Source organism: Felis catus, chromosome X, assembly GCF_018350175.1.
Source record: "Felis catus isolate Fca126 chromosome X, F.catus_Fca126_mat1.0, whole genome shotgun sequence".
Lineage (NCBI taxonomy): Eukaryota > Metazoa > Chordata > Mammalia > Carnivora > Felidae > Felis > Felis catus.
Window position 1 is genome coordinate 45,439,089 of NC_058386.1, and position 16,646 is coordinate 45,455,734.

The 16,646-nt window shown below is 37.7% G+C and overlaps 1 long non-coding RNA gene across 1 annotated transcript in view; it reads right to left on the bottom strand.

The window, feature by feature from the left end:
- Positions 1-2,854: 2,854 nt before the first annotated feature.
- The window catches only part of LOC123383405, a 33,636-nt gene continuing 19,844 nt past the window's right edge, over positions 2,855-16,646 (bottom strand). Inside the window, exons 2-3 of the long non-coding RNA XR_006593100.1 lie at positions 9,570-9,654; positions 2,855-3,378 (exon numbers count right to left, since the gene is read on the bottom strand). This is a non-coding gene — a long non-coding RNA (uncharacterized LOC123383405). The remainder of the gene's footprint in view (positions 3,379-9,569; positions 9,655-16,646) is intronic.

A 16,646-nucleotide genomic window follows, 5' to 3' on the forward strand; every position in this document is an offset into this window, starting at 1 on the left:
AGTAAGGAGATTGAATCAGTAATTAAAAACCTCCCAACATAGAAAAGCCAGGATTAAATGATTTTACTGGTGAATTCAACTAAACATTTAAAGAATTAATACCAGTATTTCTCAAACTTTTCTTAAAAAATTGAATTGGAGAGAACACTCCCAAACTCATTTTACAAGGCCAGCATTACTCTAATACCAGAGCCAGATAAAAACATAAGAAAAGAAAACTACAGACCAACATCCCTGATGAATACATATGTCAAAATTCTAAAAAAAAAAAATAGTAGCAAACTTAATTTAACATCATATTAAAATTACCATACACTATGATCAACTGCAATTTATCCTTGGAATACAGAAAAGACATTAGACACAATACAACATCTTTTCATAATAAAAACCCTCAACAGAGGTACCTGGGGTGGTTCAGTCTGTTAAGCCCCTAGCTCTTGATTCTGATTCAGGTCATGATCTCACAGTCATGAGATAGAGCCCAGCATCAGGCTCTGCACTGACAGCATGGAGCCTGCTTGGGATTCCTTCTTTCTCCTTCTTTCTGCCTCCCCAGCCCCACTCTCTCTCTCTCTCAAAATAAATAAACATTAAAAAAATAAAATAAAATGAAAACCCTCAACAAAGTGAGTATAAAGGGAAGATATCTCAATATAATAAAGGTCACATATAAAAAACCCACAGCTAACATCATACTTAATGGTGAAATGTTGAAGGCTTTCCCTCTAAGATCAGGAACAAGACAGGGTGCCTACTCTTAGCATTCTTACCCAACCCAGGACTGGAAGTCCTGGCTGGATCAATTTGACAAGAAAAATAAATAAAGGTCATCCAAATCAGAAAGGAAGAAGTAGCATTGTCTTTATTTTCATATGGTTTGATTTAATATATGGAAAATCCTAAAGACTTAGGTAAAAAAGTGTTGAAACTAATCAGCAAATTCAACAGTTTTAAGATATAAAATCATAATACAGAGACAAGTTGGGTTTCTGTACACCAACAATGAAATATTTGAAAAAGAAAGAATGATTTCATTTATAATAGCATTAAAATAATAAAACATTTACAAATAAATTTAACCTAGGAAGTGAAAAGATCTGCACATTGGAAACAAGACTGTTGAAAGAAATTGAAGGTGACACAAACAAATGGAAAGATTTCTCATATTCATGAATCAGAAAAATGAATATTGTTAAAATGTCCATACAACCCAATGTAATCTATAGATTGCAATCCCTTTCTAAATTCCAATGACATTTTTGGTATAAACTAAATATAAACCACAAAAAGAACTGGAGAGGATAAGCACATGCAGACTAAACAGCATGATACTAAACAAAAAATGGGTCAATGAAACAATCAAAGGAGAAATTTAAAAATACATGGAGACAAATGAACATGAAAACCAAAGGTCCCAAATCTTTGGGACACAGCAAAAGTAGTTCTAAAAGGGAAATCTTTAGTGATACAGGCCTACCTCAAGAAAAACAAAAGACTCAATCAATGAATGAATAAGTCATGGGAATAAAAGGTACAGCATAGGGAATATAGTCAATGGTATTGTTATAGCATTGTGTGGTGACAGATAGTAGCTAAGTGGTGAACTTATCATAATGTATAAACTTGTTGAATCACTATGCTGTACACCTGAAACTAATATAACATTGCGTGTCAACTATTCTCAAATAAAAAAAAAACAAATTAATTGGGCTCTTTCAGGAGAGGATAGAGGATAACACTTTATGATATATACACCATCTGCAGCTACTGACAGGATTCACAATTTAATAATGCAAATAGCCTCTGCATCAGAAATATACAGCCTATTGGAAGCTCAATTTTACATGGTTACATCAGAGAACCAGTCTTTCTCCTTTGGCAGTGACTTAGACAGTTGAGGCAGCATCTGTATCTGTGATATTTTCCTCATTTGTGGGATCACAGAGGGGTTTCTTAAATCTGCAACAGTCCCGGAGTCTCAGTTCTGTTCACCGATTCTGTGCCTGATTTTGGTTCAGGACGGCTCCTACTGAGGCTATAAGAGCCCAAAGCAGGGACATCAGGTTTCAGCATAGAGTCAGTTCAGGGAATTAGGATCTGTGAATATAGAGTTCCAAAGAAGCCAGGGTATTTTCTTTGGTAGCAGCAAGGCAAGAAGCTTCAAAATAGACAGCCCTACTTCAAATTCAAGTAATAAGCAAGGCTGTTGTAGAACCCATTTATCTTTTCGGTCATAGAATCCAATTGACCCATTTAAAAAATGTGGCTGGCATCTGGCTGGCAAATCATCAGCATCTATCATTCAGATATCTGATTTCTCAAGAACTCATTAGCAATTAAAAACTGCCTTTGAAAAATCCCCAAATTGTATCTTCCTGGGACTTGTCCTTCCTCTTCTCATCTCCCTTTTTTCCAGAGGCCATAATAAAACAAAAAAAACAAAAAAACCCCACATTAGTTATGATTACTTATTTCCTTTCAGGCTGATAAAGCCTACTCTTGACCTTCCCTTAGGTGTGTCTCCCTGTTGTTGAATTTGTAAAAAATGGACTGATATTCTGAGTCTACTTCAGTCACCTTTCTCCTGCTTCACACACTTTAGTAAACCAGTGTAATTATTCAGCGCAGCTGTCCCCAAGAAGTGACTGATATTTAAAAAAAATTTTTTTTTACATTTATTTATTTTTGAGAGACAGAACACAAGTGGGGGAGGGGCAGAGAGAGAATGAGACACAGAATCCGAAGCAGGCTCCAGGCTCTGAGCTGTCAGCTCAGAGCCCGATGCAGGGCTCAGACCCACAAACCATGAGATCATGACCCGAGCTGAAGTCTATCACTTAACCGACCGAGCCACCCAGGGGACCCAGGGATTTATATTCAAAGTCAAAGACTTTGAATTCCAATTCACTTAACAGAGACAAAAAGTAAGAAAATTGTAACCCATTAACATGATTTTTTAGCATCCTGGTGACAAATTATGAAAATACAACTATATAACATATTAAATCAACTTTATCATCTATGGAGATACAATAGCCACAAGACACAAAGATGTTTTAGAATACTATTTTTTGTCTCATTGAAATTTTATTCAGATCCCCAGCTGTAGATTTAGGATTTGCAGTTACCAATTACAGTAGTCAGGTGAGATCTTGGTTGGAATGCTGGGAGAGGCTGCAGCAGCAGCAGTAGACAAGTTGAAGAAAAAGCTGGAGTACTTTCCCCTCTTCTTTGTCTCTAGTTTAGTTAGTTTTCTCCAGGCCAGGGAACTGATTTAATTTTTCCTTCCCACTTAGAGAAGAGAACAATTCAAACTTTTAACATTTTCTGCCCATCCAAAGCTCACCTTTGGGAATACATAGGACCTGTCTCCTCCTGCTTGGAAGAGAAAACAAAAATCAGAGCCATGGCTTGGTTTTGCCTTTTTTCCCTTTCACATTACCCAGCATGGCAAAAGCAGTCAAGGGTCCAGTAAATCAACTCCTCAAATTCGATAACATTAACAACAACTCAGATGCTGTTTCATATCTTCAGTTCATCCATAGTTACCCAGACACAATCTTCACCTATCTTTTACTCAATGTCTTTGCCATATTTTAGTGAGTCAAGGTCTCACTAGCAAATCCCACTATTGTCATCATTGCCACATTGCCAATGTGCTGTCAGGGATCTCCAAGACCATCCTCCTACACTACCAGTTTCGGTGATTCATTAGGAGAACTCAGGATTCAGCATATAGTTATACTCATGGCTAAGATTTATTATAGTAAAAGATAAAAATAAGCAAATGGAAGGGGCCCCTGAGTGGCTCAGTTGGTTAAGCATCTGACTTCAGCTTAGGTCATGATCTCAAAGTTTGTGAGTTCGAGCCCCGCAACGGGCTCTATGCTGACAGAGCCTGGAGCCTACTTAAGATTCTATGTCTCCCTCTCTCTCTCTGCCTCTCCCCTGCTCACACTCTGTCTCTCTTTCTCTCAAAATAAATAAAGTTAAAAAACAACAGACATTTAAAAATAAACAAAGGGAAGACATATGAAGCAATGTGTGGATGAAAGCAGCTGAAACTTCACACAATTCATGACTCTAGAAAAATAATTGTGGCAACACATGTAAAGTGTGTGTACCAGGAAATTTCATTAGAGACTCAATGCCCATGGTTTTTACTGGGAGATGGTCAAGTAGACAGCCTCTTCCTAACATGTACCAAGATTCAAAATCCTGGAAGAAATGCAGATATTCAACATAACATAAATTGTTTGTAGAAACAATTTAAGCATAGTAAACAATCTTTAATAATTAAAGAATGGTAGGGACTCTCCATAAGTACAAGTTACAAGATCCCAGGGCCCAACTTGCAATAAGGCCTTCCTTTTCTTCTTTTCTTTTTAAAATTTGAGTATAGTTGATATACAATGTTACATTAGTTTCAGGTGTACACCTTAGTGATTTGACAGTTTATATGTTATACTCTGCTCACAAGTGTAGCTACCATTTGTCACCATACAAAGCTACTAAAATATCATTATTCCTTACGCTGTGACTTTTATTCCCATAACTTATTCATCCCATAACTGGAAGACTATATCTCCCATTCCTCTTCACCCTTTTTGCCATCCCCCACTTTCTTCCCCTCTGGCAACTATTAGTTTGTTCCCTGTATTTATAAGTCTGATTCTGCTTGCTTTTCGTTTGCTTATTCATTTTTTTATATCCCACTTATGAGTGGACTCATATGTTTTTTGTTTTTCTCAGTCTGATTTATTTCACTTAGCATTATACCCTCTACGTCCATCCATGTTGTCACAAATGGAAAGATCTTTTTATGGCTGAGTTAGAAGTCAAGAATGGATATTGTAAGCTGTATGATAGCTGGTGAAAATAGTAAGACAATGGATAACTAGCAACTTCATAGAGAAAAGAAGAATAACAAAAAATATTGGAATAACTTTTATAAAGAGAAAAAGGGCAACAAGAATTATGAGTCAAAAAGTAAGATGTTCATTACTATTGTACTCTACGATACTGTGAGATTGTCTTTATTTTTGCTTATTCCACATAATAAAAAAATAGTTTTGGGGGTAGCTGGGTGGCTCAATTGGTTGACTGTATGGGTCTTGATTTTGGCTCAGGTTATGATCTCAGTTCAGGTCATGATCTCATGGTTTGTGGGTCTGAATTCCCAGTCGGGCTCTGCTGCTGACAGCAAAATGTCTGCTTAGGATTCTCTGTCTCTCTCCTCTCTCTGCCCCTCCCCTGTTCATGCATGCTCTGTCTCTGTCTCTGTCTCTCTCGCAAAAATAAATACATACATAAATAAACCAACAAACACAAACATTAAAGAATAGTTTTAAATGGGTCAGAGTTTAAATTGTAATTTTGTACTAAATAAAATACATACATAAATAGATGAATGCACTTCCACCCCTGTTCTTGGAATATGCATTCCACTTGCCTTTCCTGTTCTCAGAAATCACCTCAAAGGTATCTCCTTTAGACAGAAATGTGGTATTGAGACTATTTGGATGATGTACATGACTAAATGCAGTAAAGGCCTCTGTATAAGCTTTTAAGATATGCTCAGCCTGTGTGGAAATCTTTTCTTTAGGCATCTAAGGCAAGACTTTTAAGTAAGTCCCCTTGCATCTTTATTTTTAGTTTTTGAAAACTTTATTTATTTGTTTTGAGACAGAGAGATAGTGTGCAAGCAGGGGAGAGGCAGATAGAGAAGCAGAGAAAGAGAATCTCAGGTATGCTCCACGCTGTCAGTGTGGAAACTGAGGTGGGGTTTGAACTCACAATGAGGTTATGACCTGAGCCAAAATCAAGAGTTGGACGCTTAACCGACTGAGCCGCCCAGGTGCCCCAAGTCCCCTTGCTTCTTAAACTGCCACCTATGAATCTAAGTGGTCTGCCTCTTTCTTAAGTTTCTTCTCACTATAGGGGGTACAGTTTTAGATTACACTCCAGAAGCTCTTTAGATTGTGAAATAATATAGCAATGAACACATTGATGACAGAATGCACATTTGGTTAAAGTATACTAGTAACATATAACAAAATTGATCATGAGTAAGCCTTAACAGATTTCAAAGGAAATAAGAGTCTGCCAAGAAGGAAGTTAAGGTACAATACAATATTATACAGAACTGGAAAATCTCTGAGGATTAGGAAATTAAGGACTTTTTCCTGTTATCTTTTGGGGGGTTTTTTGTTTTTAATTTAGATTTTATTTCATTAACATACAGTGCAATATTGGTTTCGGGAGTAGAATTCAGTGATTCATATCTTACATACAACACCCCGTGCTCATCACAACAAGTGCCCTCTTTAATATGCATCACCCATCTAGCCCATGTCCCACCCACTTCCCTCCATCAACCCTCAGTTAGTTCTCTATCTTTAAGAGTCTCTTGTGGTTTGTGTGCCTCTCTCCTCTTCCCCCCCTTCCCATAAGTTCATCTGTTTTGTTTCTTAAATTCCACATATGAGTGAAATCATATGGTATTTGTCTTTCTCTTACTGATTTATATTGTTAGCAAAATACATTCTAGCTCCATCCACATCATTGCAAATGGCAAGATTTCATTCTTTTTGATGGCTGAGTAATATTCCATTGAATATGTTTATACATTCATTTCTTGATGGACATATGGGATCTTTCCATAGTTTGGCTATCATTGATAATGCTGCTATGAACATTGGGGTGCATGTACCCCTTTGAATCTGTATTTTTGTATCCTTTGGGTAAATACCTACTAGGGCAATTGCTGGGTCATAGGGTAGTTCTATTTTTCAGTTTTTTGAGAAACCTCCATATTGTTCTCCAGTGTGGCTGCACCAGTTTGCATTCCCACCAACAGTGCAATAGGGTTCCCCTTTCTCCTCATCCTTGCCTACACCTGTCGCTTCTTGTGTTGTTAATTTTAGCCATTCTGACAGGTGTGATGTGGTATCTCATCATGGTTTTGATTTGTATTTCCCTGACAATGAGTGATGAGCATTTTTTCATGTGTCTGTTAGCTATCTGTATGTCTTCTTTGAAAAAGTGTCTATTCATGTCTTTTGCCCATTTGTTCATTGGGTCGTTTGTTTTTTGGATGTTGAGTTTGATAAGTTCTTTATACATATTGGATACTAAACTTTTGTCGGATATGCCATTTAGAAATACTGTCTCCCATTCTGTATGTTGACTTTTAGTTTTGTTGATTGTTTCCTTCACTGTGCAGAAGCTTTTTATCTTAATGAAATTAATAGTTCATTATTGCTTTTGTTTCCCTTGCCTCTGGAGATGTATCTAGTAAGAAGTTGCTATGGCTAAGGTCAAAGAGGTTGCTGCTGGTGTTCTTCTCTAGGATTTTGATGGTTTCCTGTCTGACATTTAGATTTTTCATTCATTTTGAATTTCTTTTTGTGTATGGCATAATAAAGTGGTCCAGTTTAATTCTTCTGCATGTTGCTGTCCAGTTTTCTCAACATCATTTATTGAAGACACTATCTTTTTTCCATTGGATATTCTTTCCTGCTTTGTTGAAGATTAGTTGACCAAATCATTGTGGGCCCATTTCTGGGTTTTCTATTCTGTTCAATTGATCTCTGTGTCTGTTTTTGTACCAGTACCATACTGTCCTGATGACTACAACTTTGTAGTAGAGCCTGAAATCTGGAATTGTGCTGCCTCCAGTTTTTTCTTTTTCAGAAATGCTTTGGCTATTTAGGGTCTTTTATGGATCTACACAAATTTTAGGATTGTTTGTTCTAGCTCTACAGAAAATGCTGATGGTATTTTGGTAAGAATTGCATTAAATGTGTATATTGCTTTGGGTAATGTAGATACTCGAACAATGTTTGTTCTTCCAGTTCACAAGCTTGCAATGCTTTCCCATGTCTTTATGTCCTCTTCAATTTCTTTTCTAAGTGTTCTATAGCTTTTAGAGTACAGATCTTTTACCTCTTCAGTTAGGTTTAGTTCTAGGTATCTTATTGTTTTTGGTGCAGTTTCAAATGGGATCAATTCATTGATGTATTTTTCTGCCTCTTATTGGTGTACAAAAATGCAACAGATTTTGGCATGTTGATTTTATATCCTGTGACTTTGCTGAATTCATGTATTAATTCTAGCAATTTTTCAGTGGAGTCTTTCAGGTTTTCTACATACATTTCATGTCATCTGCAAATGGTGAAAGTTTGAATTTTCCTTGCTGATTTCGATGCCTTTTATTTCTCTTTGTTTTCTGATTGCTGAGGCTAAGATTTCCAGTATTATGCTAAATAGCAATGGCAAGAGTGGGCATCCTTGTTTCCTTTCTCACTGTAGGGGACAGGCTGTCAGTTTTTCCTCATTGAGGAATGCTCCATCTATCCCTACTTTGCTAAGAGTTTTTTTTTTTTTAATCAAGAATGGATGCTATATTTTGTCAAATGCTTTTTTTTCTGCATCTACTGAGAGGATAATATGGTTCTTATGCTTTCTTTTATTAATCTGGTGTATCGCATTGTTTGATTTGTGAATATCAAACCAGCCATACATCCCAGGAATAAATCCCACTTGATCATGGTGAATAATTCTTTTAATGTACTATTGAATTTGATTTTCTAGTATTTTATTGAGAATTTTTGCATCCTATTCATTAGGAATATTGGCCTGTAATTCTCCTCTTTAGTGGTTCTTTGGTTTTAGAATCAAGGTAATTCTGGCTTTGCAGAATGAGTTTGGAAGTTTCCTTTCCATTTTTATCTTTTGGAACAGTTTGGGAATATTCCAGTCCCGGCCAACTATCCAAATGCAGCATAATGATTAGAGGCATCTCCGGAAAACTTCTAACTAAATTTTTCTCTCAGCCCCTGGAATGCATATGGGGAAAACTAATTTTTTCTCATTCTTCATTGATAATACTAGAGGGCCTTACTTCCTTGCTAGAAAGGGATATTACAACTGAATTAGAGACTATAGTGCTACTAACTCCAGGATAGATAAATAATTGTGTGAGTTTTTGGAAATTACTGGATATTGTAGGCTGTAGACACCCAGGTTCAGGAAAATAGCTTGCCCACCATATCAATTATTAAAGGAGACTCAGTCCCACCTATTCTCCCAAGGAAATAAACTGGGGTCTTACTCATGGACACTGACTCCAGCCCTCTGGATGGTTATACACAGAACAGGGACAATTACTATTACCTACCTCACAGAGCTAAAAGATCATTAAAGCACTGCATCAGGCCTTTCATTTAGGGAGGGACAAAGCTTATCAAATGGCCCAAAAGATGTTTACTGGGAAAATTTTGTCAAGGGCAGCTCAGCAAGTAGTATCAGCCTGTGAAGTCTGTCTTAGAAACAATCCTCTCAACCCCAAACTTGCTCTCTCAGGCAACCAAGGAACTGGAGGCTATTCAGAGAAAACTGGCAAGTAGATTTCATTCATATGTCAAGGTCAAAGGGGTTTCATCATTTGTTGGTATGCGTTAATACTTTTACTAATTGGATAGAGGCCTTCCTTTGCAAGACAGAAAAGGTGCAAGAAATAATACAAGTTCTGCTTTATAAAATAATACCCAGGTTCGACTTACCTAAAATTTTGCAAATTAATAATGGTAAACGGCAGTCTTGGCTCTTTCTCTGGTAGGACTCTTGGCTCTTGGAAAAGTTTTACACCTTGAAATAAAGCAAACTGTCTGTTTATACTCAACAAAACTTTAAATAACACCTCACAAGCATTAGATGCTTTAAATAAAATAAATAAAGTTAAGGCTGTACTCTTGGAGAATAGAGCCACCACTGATTACTTACTGCTCCTCCATCACCTGGGTTATGAGAGATTCCCTGGCACATTTTGTTTCAATATAACTAATAATTCTCATAGAGTCTTAGAACTGATAGATAACATTTGGAAATAAATGGACAAATTCAGGGTCTCTCCTGGATTGTTTGACTGGTTTGTAAACTGGGGATATTATCTTAAGATGCCTTCCTCTTGGTTAGTATAATCTCTACTTTGTGTTTTTCTCTTGTGTCTGCCAATGTTTATGCTGCCTCATGCCTGCCAGCCTTCCTATAGAACCATACCATGGGCCACTCAACTGACCTTTGGATAGACTCTAACTGCTGTACCCCCACACTGTCTCTTATCAACTTGAAGAAGCAAGAAGGGTCATCATACACATTCCCTAATGGCAGTTAGGGACCTCTTTCCAGGGTGAAGAATGAATAGGAAAATAGTTGACATTAGGCAGGGAGAGGTAAGGGGCCATGAAGGAGGCAGTCTGCAGCTGCAAGTGGGAGGCTAAAGAAGCAAACGGGGTTCTCTCCTTATGAAATCTTTTATGGGTGTCTTTCTCCCATTATCAAGGGCATAAGGAAGGCATCTAAATGATATATGCAATCTAACCCTAAGACAGCAGATGTGGGCTCCTGGCTCTACCCTAACCACCTTACACCACTGGGTTAGGGAGTGATTACCTGTGAATCTGACCACAGATGCTCACCCCTTTAAACTGGTAGATACTGTATGGGTAAAGGAATGGAATGTCCAACTCCTAAAACCCCTCTGGAGGGGCCTGTTCACTGCCATTTTGTTCATCCCTACTGCAGTAAAGGTGGCCGAGGTGGGCCCCTGGATTCACTACAGCAGAGTGAAGCCAGCATCTCTAAACTGGGAGTGCATTCTTGATCCATTGACACTGTGCAACTTGACCATATGAAAGAAACAAACTGCAAATCCAGATGCTCTAGGAGACTGCAGCCCTGCTTTAGTCACTCCAGAAGCTGACTAATCTATGCACGAGGAATTGACAATCCAGTGGAACAAATAGACTGTCCTTATTTTCTAGATGTTTCCTTATTGTGATACACTGTCACCGCTTGTCACTCACTATTATTATGATTCTTGCTCTACTTTTTTTCCATAGAATTGGTAGAAGCCGCCCCAGCCAGCTGGGAGTGCAGTGAGAGGTTTTTGTTAGCACTCACCTTCCTTTTGTGGGTAGGATGCTTTGTTGGTATCAACATGGGGGATCAATGGCTATGGGAGGCTAGAGAATTAGATCCCTGCAAACGTTATAGTGGAACAAAATACCCCAATCCTACTATTGGGGTTTGGCTTTTCAAAACCTCAATTATTGGGAAAAACTGTCTTGCTTGTTGGGGGAGAAAATTCACTGTCTCTGTTGGGAGCTTAACATTCCTAGGCCAAATATTTTATAACTTAACCCCCCAGGAAACCCAATGGTGGGGATCCCCAGATCACCTTGAGTCAGATCCCCATCCCTTGTCTAACTTCTGTCATCTCTGAGAGGCCTGGGACAATGTCAATGCAGCCATCTAGTGGTGGGCCTCAGGTGGACTATACTGGATATGTGGAAGGACAGCCTATACAGTACTTCCCTTAGGCTGGTCAGGGTCATGTGTGCTGGAAAGTATTCGTCCATCTTTCTTCCTGCTCCCACTTGCCAGAGGGGAACATTTGGGAGTCTAAGTGTATGGGGACAGGGAGATTCAAAGGAAATGACATGCCCTACAAATTGACAGTTGGACAGATGATGAATGGCCTCCCTAGCATATAATCCAATGTTATGGCCCTGTCACCTGGGCAGAGGATGGGTCCTGGGACTACTTCACTCCCATTTATATGCTAAATCATCTAATCAGGCTGCAAGCAGTTGTAGAGATTATAACCAATAAAACTGCCAGGGCTCTTAACTTACTAGCCAAGCAGCAGACCAAAATGTGCAAAGTTATCTAACAAAATCACTTGGCCTTAGATTAATTACTTGCTTTGGAGGGCGGAGTTTGTGGAAAGTTTAAGCTAAGCAACCGCTGCCTACAGATAGATGATGAAGGAAAAGTCATAGAGGAGATCACAGATCGAATGAGAAAGGTTGCTCATGTCCCAGTTCACACCTGGAAAGGTTGCAAACCCAGGCAATTATTTGGAGGATGTTTTTCAACTCTCAGGGGATTCAAAACCTCATGGGAATTATCTTCTTGATTTTGGAAGCTTGCTTAATCCTACCTTGCCCAGCTCCCCTGGTTATAAGGCGGTCTGTCTCCAGCCACATTGAGGCAATGGTCGAAAGAAAAATAGCAATGCATGTGATAATGTTATGGAAATATAAACCTCTAAACCAAGATGATGCTCTTTGACCCAAAATAGGGGGGACTGAGCATCAAAGGGGGGAATGTGGTAGAGTCCCCTCCCTAAGGAATGGGGTAAGAAAAGACCTCAAGATAAGGGAAGGTAACCTGGCTACATGCATAGATGACATCTCTCATGACCCTGTAACATGAGACAACCCAATCAGACTGTATGTCTATATGTTACCCATATAAGGAAGACAAAGAAGTAGAAAATGCATAAAAGCTACACCATGCGGCATTTGGGGCTCAGTTTTTCCGGTACAAATGCTCGGAGCCTATGCCAGCACGAATGTAGTTGCTTTCTGGAAATAAAAGTCTCCATGTCACGACTCTCTGTGTGAGAATCCTGCTATAGGGACAGATAAAACATTTGAAGGAATAGTGTCCAAATCTTTTTCCAAATTTGAGTAAATTATAATGTCACATCCAAAAAGGTTTAAAATGCCCTAAGCACAAGTAATAAAAAGGAAATTACACCAAGGTGCATTATAGTCACATTGTTCAAAACTGGTGATAAATAGGAAAACTTAAAAGTAGCCACAGGAACAAGATTGGTCAATTACAGAGAAGGGAATTCTTTTCCTTGGAAACAATGCAAGTGATTACAGTGTAGCAACACCTTTACTGTACTCAGATAAAATATCTGTCAGCCTAGAATTCTATATACTTAATAAAAATATCTTTCAAAATCAATGCAAAATGACACTTTTTCAGGAATACAAAAGCAAATAGAATTCAACATTAGCAGACTGCATTAAGAGAAAATTTAAGGGCACCTGGGTGGTTCAGTCGGTTAAGTGTCCAACTTTGGCTAAGGTCATGATCTCACCATTCCTTAGTTCAAGCCCCGCATCGGGCTCTGTGCTGACAGCTTAGAGCCTGGAGTCTGCTTTGGATTCTGTGTCTCCCTCTCTCTCTGCCCCTCCCCTGCTCATACTCTGTCTCTCTCTCTGTCTCCAAAAAACTAAGCATTAAAAATTAAAAAAAAAATTTAATGCATGTCCTTCAGTAGTAGGAAAATGATACAAAGTGGAAATATGAGCCTATGTAAAATAAGAAAGAGAAATGGAAAGAATAGTTACATGGGTAAAGGTGTAAAATTTTTCACATTCTTTAAATACTTAAAAAATATAACAGTTTATATAAAAATAATAACAGTACAGAGTTGAGTTTTTGGTATATGTAAAAGTAAAATGTATCCTAAAAATAATGCAATGTTTGGTAGGAGAGAAATAGAGTAGTTAGTATACCATTCTAAGGTTCCCATACTATAAATTAAGCTGTGCAACATCACTTAAAGGTAGATTGTGATAAAATAAAGATGTATATTTCAAACCCAAAAGCAACCAAGTATATAACAAAACCAAATTATAGCTAATAAACCAACAAAGGAAATAACGTGGAATTATAATAAATTTTTTTTAAAAAACAGAAGAAAGCTGGGATACCTGAGTGGCTCAGTTGGTTGTCTGATTCTTGGTTTTGGCTCAAGTCTGATCTCACGGTTTGTGAGTTAGAGCCCCACATCAGTCTCTGCACTGACAGTGCAGAGTCTGCTTGGGATTGTCTCTCTCCCTCTCTCTCTGCCCCTCCCAGGCTTGCTCTCTCTCTTTCTCAAAATAAATAAATAAATATTAAAAATAAATAAAAGCACAAGAAAGGGAAAAAAAGGAACAAAAGACAGATGGGGCAAATAGAAAGCTAAGTCCCCCACCTCCCAGGAACAATCCTGCCTTACTATCTCTCTGCCACACTCAAGTCGTGGCTGAGATCAGCTTGTGGGAAATGTGATCTAGCAAAAATGTGGAGATGGATCTCTGAATGCAACAGCTGGTGCCCTCAGACAATTACATTCCCTACAGGCAGAGTTATGAGATACACTTCCTAATGGCAGTTACACTGTTGCATCTGCCTAGATAACTCTTTCCCCCACACTGCTTAACTTCTTTCCCTTCAGTTCTGAGTTTTGTGGCACTTCCTCAGGCAAGCTCATCTGACTTCCTTAGCAGGCAAATGTTGACAAAGACACCTTTATTCCCTCTAACCTAGGTAGTGTTTACAAGTTAGTAACAAGATAATTCTAAGCAAAAATGATGCCTATAATGAAAAGTACACATGGGACCTAAAAGTCCTAGGTAAAAACTACAACAGGGACCAATATTTTGTTTTTCTTTGTTTCTTTGTTTTGCTTTTTGATTATCAAAGGGGAGATACTTTCCTTTCATTTCATTTATTGTATTTTATTTTCATATGATCAACTACCCTGCATGAACAAACAAGCTTCTCAATTATCAACTTTTGATGGTTGACAGATTTTCTTTTCCCTTTCTTTTCAGGTTTATTGAGGTATAATTGATATTTTAAAATTGCATATATTTATTATGTGCATCTAGAAGAGTTTCCACATAACACATATGCATGATACCATCACCATAGCCAAGGCAGTAAACATATCAATCACCTAAAAGAATTTCCTTGTGTTCTTTTGTTTTTGCTTGTATTTTCTTTGTAAGAACACTTATCATGATAACTATACCTTGACACATTTTTAAGTCCACAACATCACGTTTTAAACTATAGGTGCTTTGTTGTACAATAAGATCTGTAGATATTATTCATCTTACATAACAGAAATTTTATGCTAATTGAAAAACAATTCTCCATTTCCCCCTTCCTTAGCCTTTGGTAACCACAATTCTATCTCCACTTCTTTCTATGAGTTTGATTATTTTCAATAGCTCATATAAGTGGAATATTATATTGTTTATCTTTGTGTGATTGGCATATTTCACTTAGAATTATGGTCTCCAGGTTTGTTCATGTTGTCACTAATGGCAGGATTTCCTCTTATTTTCATGCTGGAAAATATTCCATTGTATGTGTATACCACATTTTTTTAATCCAAAAATCTGTTGATAGACATTTGGGTTATATCTATATCTTGGCTATTGTGAATAATACTGCAATAAACATGGGATTTCTGGTTTACCTTTGGAACTTTGATTTCAATTGTTTTGAAAATATACTAGAAGTGGGATTGATATATTAGTTCCGTATTTAATTTTTGTGGGAACTCCCCACTATTTTCCATGGTGGCCACACCATTCTATAGTCCAACCAAAAGTGTATACAGGCTCCAATATCTCCATATCCTCACTTGTTAGCCATTTGCTATTTTTGGAAAAGACATCCAAACAGGTGTGAGGTGACATCTCATTGTGGTTTTGATCTGCAATTTTCTGATCATTAGTAGTGTTGAACATTTTTTCTTATACCTGGTGGACACTCGCATGTCTTTTTTGGAAAAATGTCTATTTAGATCCCTTGCACATTTCTTTTTCATTGGGATATTTGGTTTTCTGCTATTGAGTTGTAGGAGATTCCTACATAATTTAGTTATTAACCCTTATCAGATAGATGGTTTGCCAATATTTTCTTCCATTTTGTTATGACGCTTTTTACTATGTTTATTGTTTCCTTTGCTGTACGTAAGCTTCTATGTAGTCCCACTTGTCTATTTTTTATTTTTCTGCCTATCTTTTGGTGTCAAATCCAAGAAATAATTGCCAAGAACCATGTCAAGAAATTTTCTTCCTATGTTTTCTTTGAGGAGTTTTCCAGTTTCACAACTTAAAATGTTTAAATCTCTAAACTTAACCAATTAAAATAAATTTTAAGTTTATTTTTATGTATGGTATAAGATAGGGATTTAATTTCCTTCTTTTGCATGTGGATACCCAGTTTTCCCAGCACTGTTTCTTGAAGAGACTCTCCTTTTCGCAATGAGTTCTTGCACCCTTGTTGAAGACCAGTTGTTCACATATGCTTGGATAATCTCAGGGCTCTCAATTCTGTTTCATTGGTTTTTGCCTGCTTTTATGGATCACTATACTGTTTAGATTACTATAGCTTTGTAAAGTACTTTGTAATATGTTTTGTAACATACTGTAATGCCTCCAGCTTTGTTCTTTCACAAGACTCTATGTAGGGTCTCCTGTACTTCCATATGAATCTAGGGATCTCTACTTCTGTAAAAAAAATGGTATTAGGATTTTGATAGGGCTTGCATTCAATGTATAAATGGCTTTGTGCTATAAGGACATTTTAACTGTTACAGCAAATACTCAGCACCCAGGAAGGGACAAGAGACATGCATTCTGGGAATCAGAAAAGTCTTTATTTTGCACCGGTGCTGGCCCAGCAGACTCAGCTCCAAAGGCTGAACATCTGGATGGGGTTTTAGTGCTCTTTTATACATATGTGCTTCCGGGATGGGTGGGGCTAGTACAGTCAAGCTTCTGGTTCCTGACTTCAGGTTGATACAAGAGGCAAGCAAGATTGCAGAAGCCAAAAACATGCAAGGGTAGTATCTGGCCTCGGACATCTGGCTGTCCCTTTTTATCTGCCTTTTTTTTTTTTTTTAATTTTTTTTTCAACGTTTTTATTTTTTATTTTTGGGACAGAGAGAGACCGAGCATGAACGGGGGAGGGGCAGAGAGAGAGGGAGACAC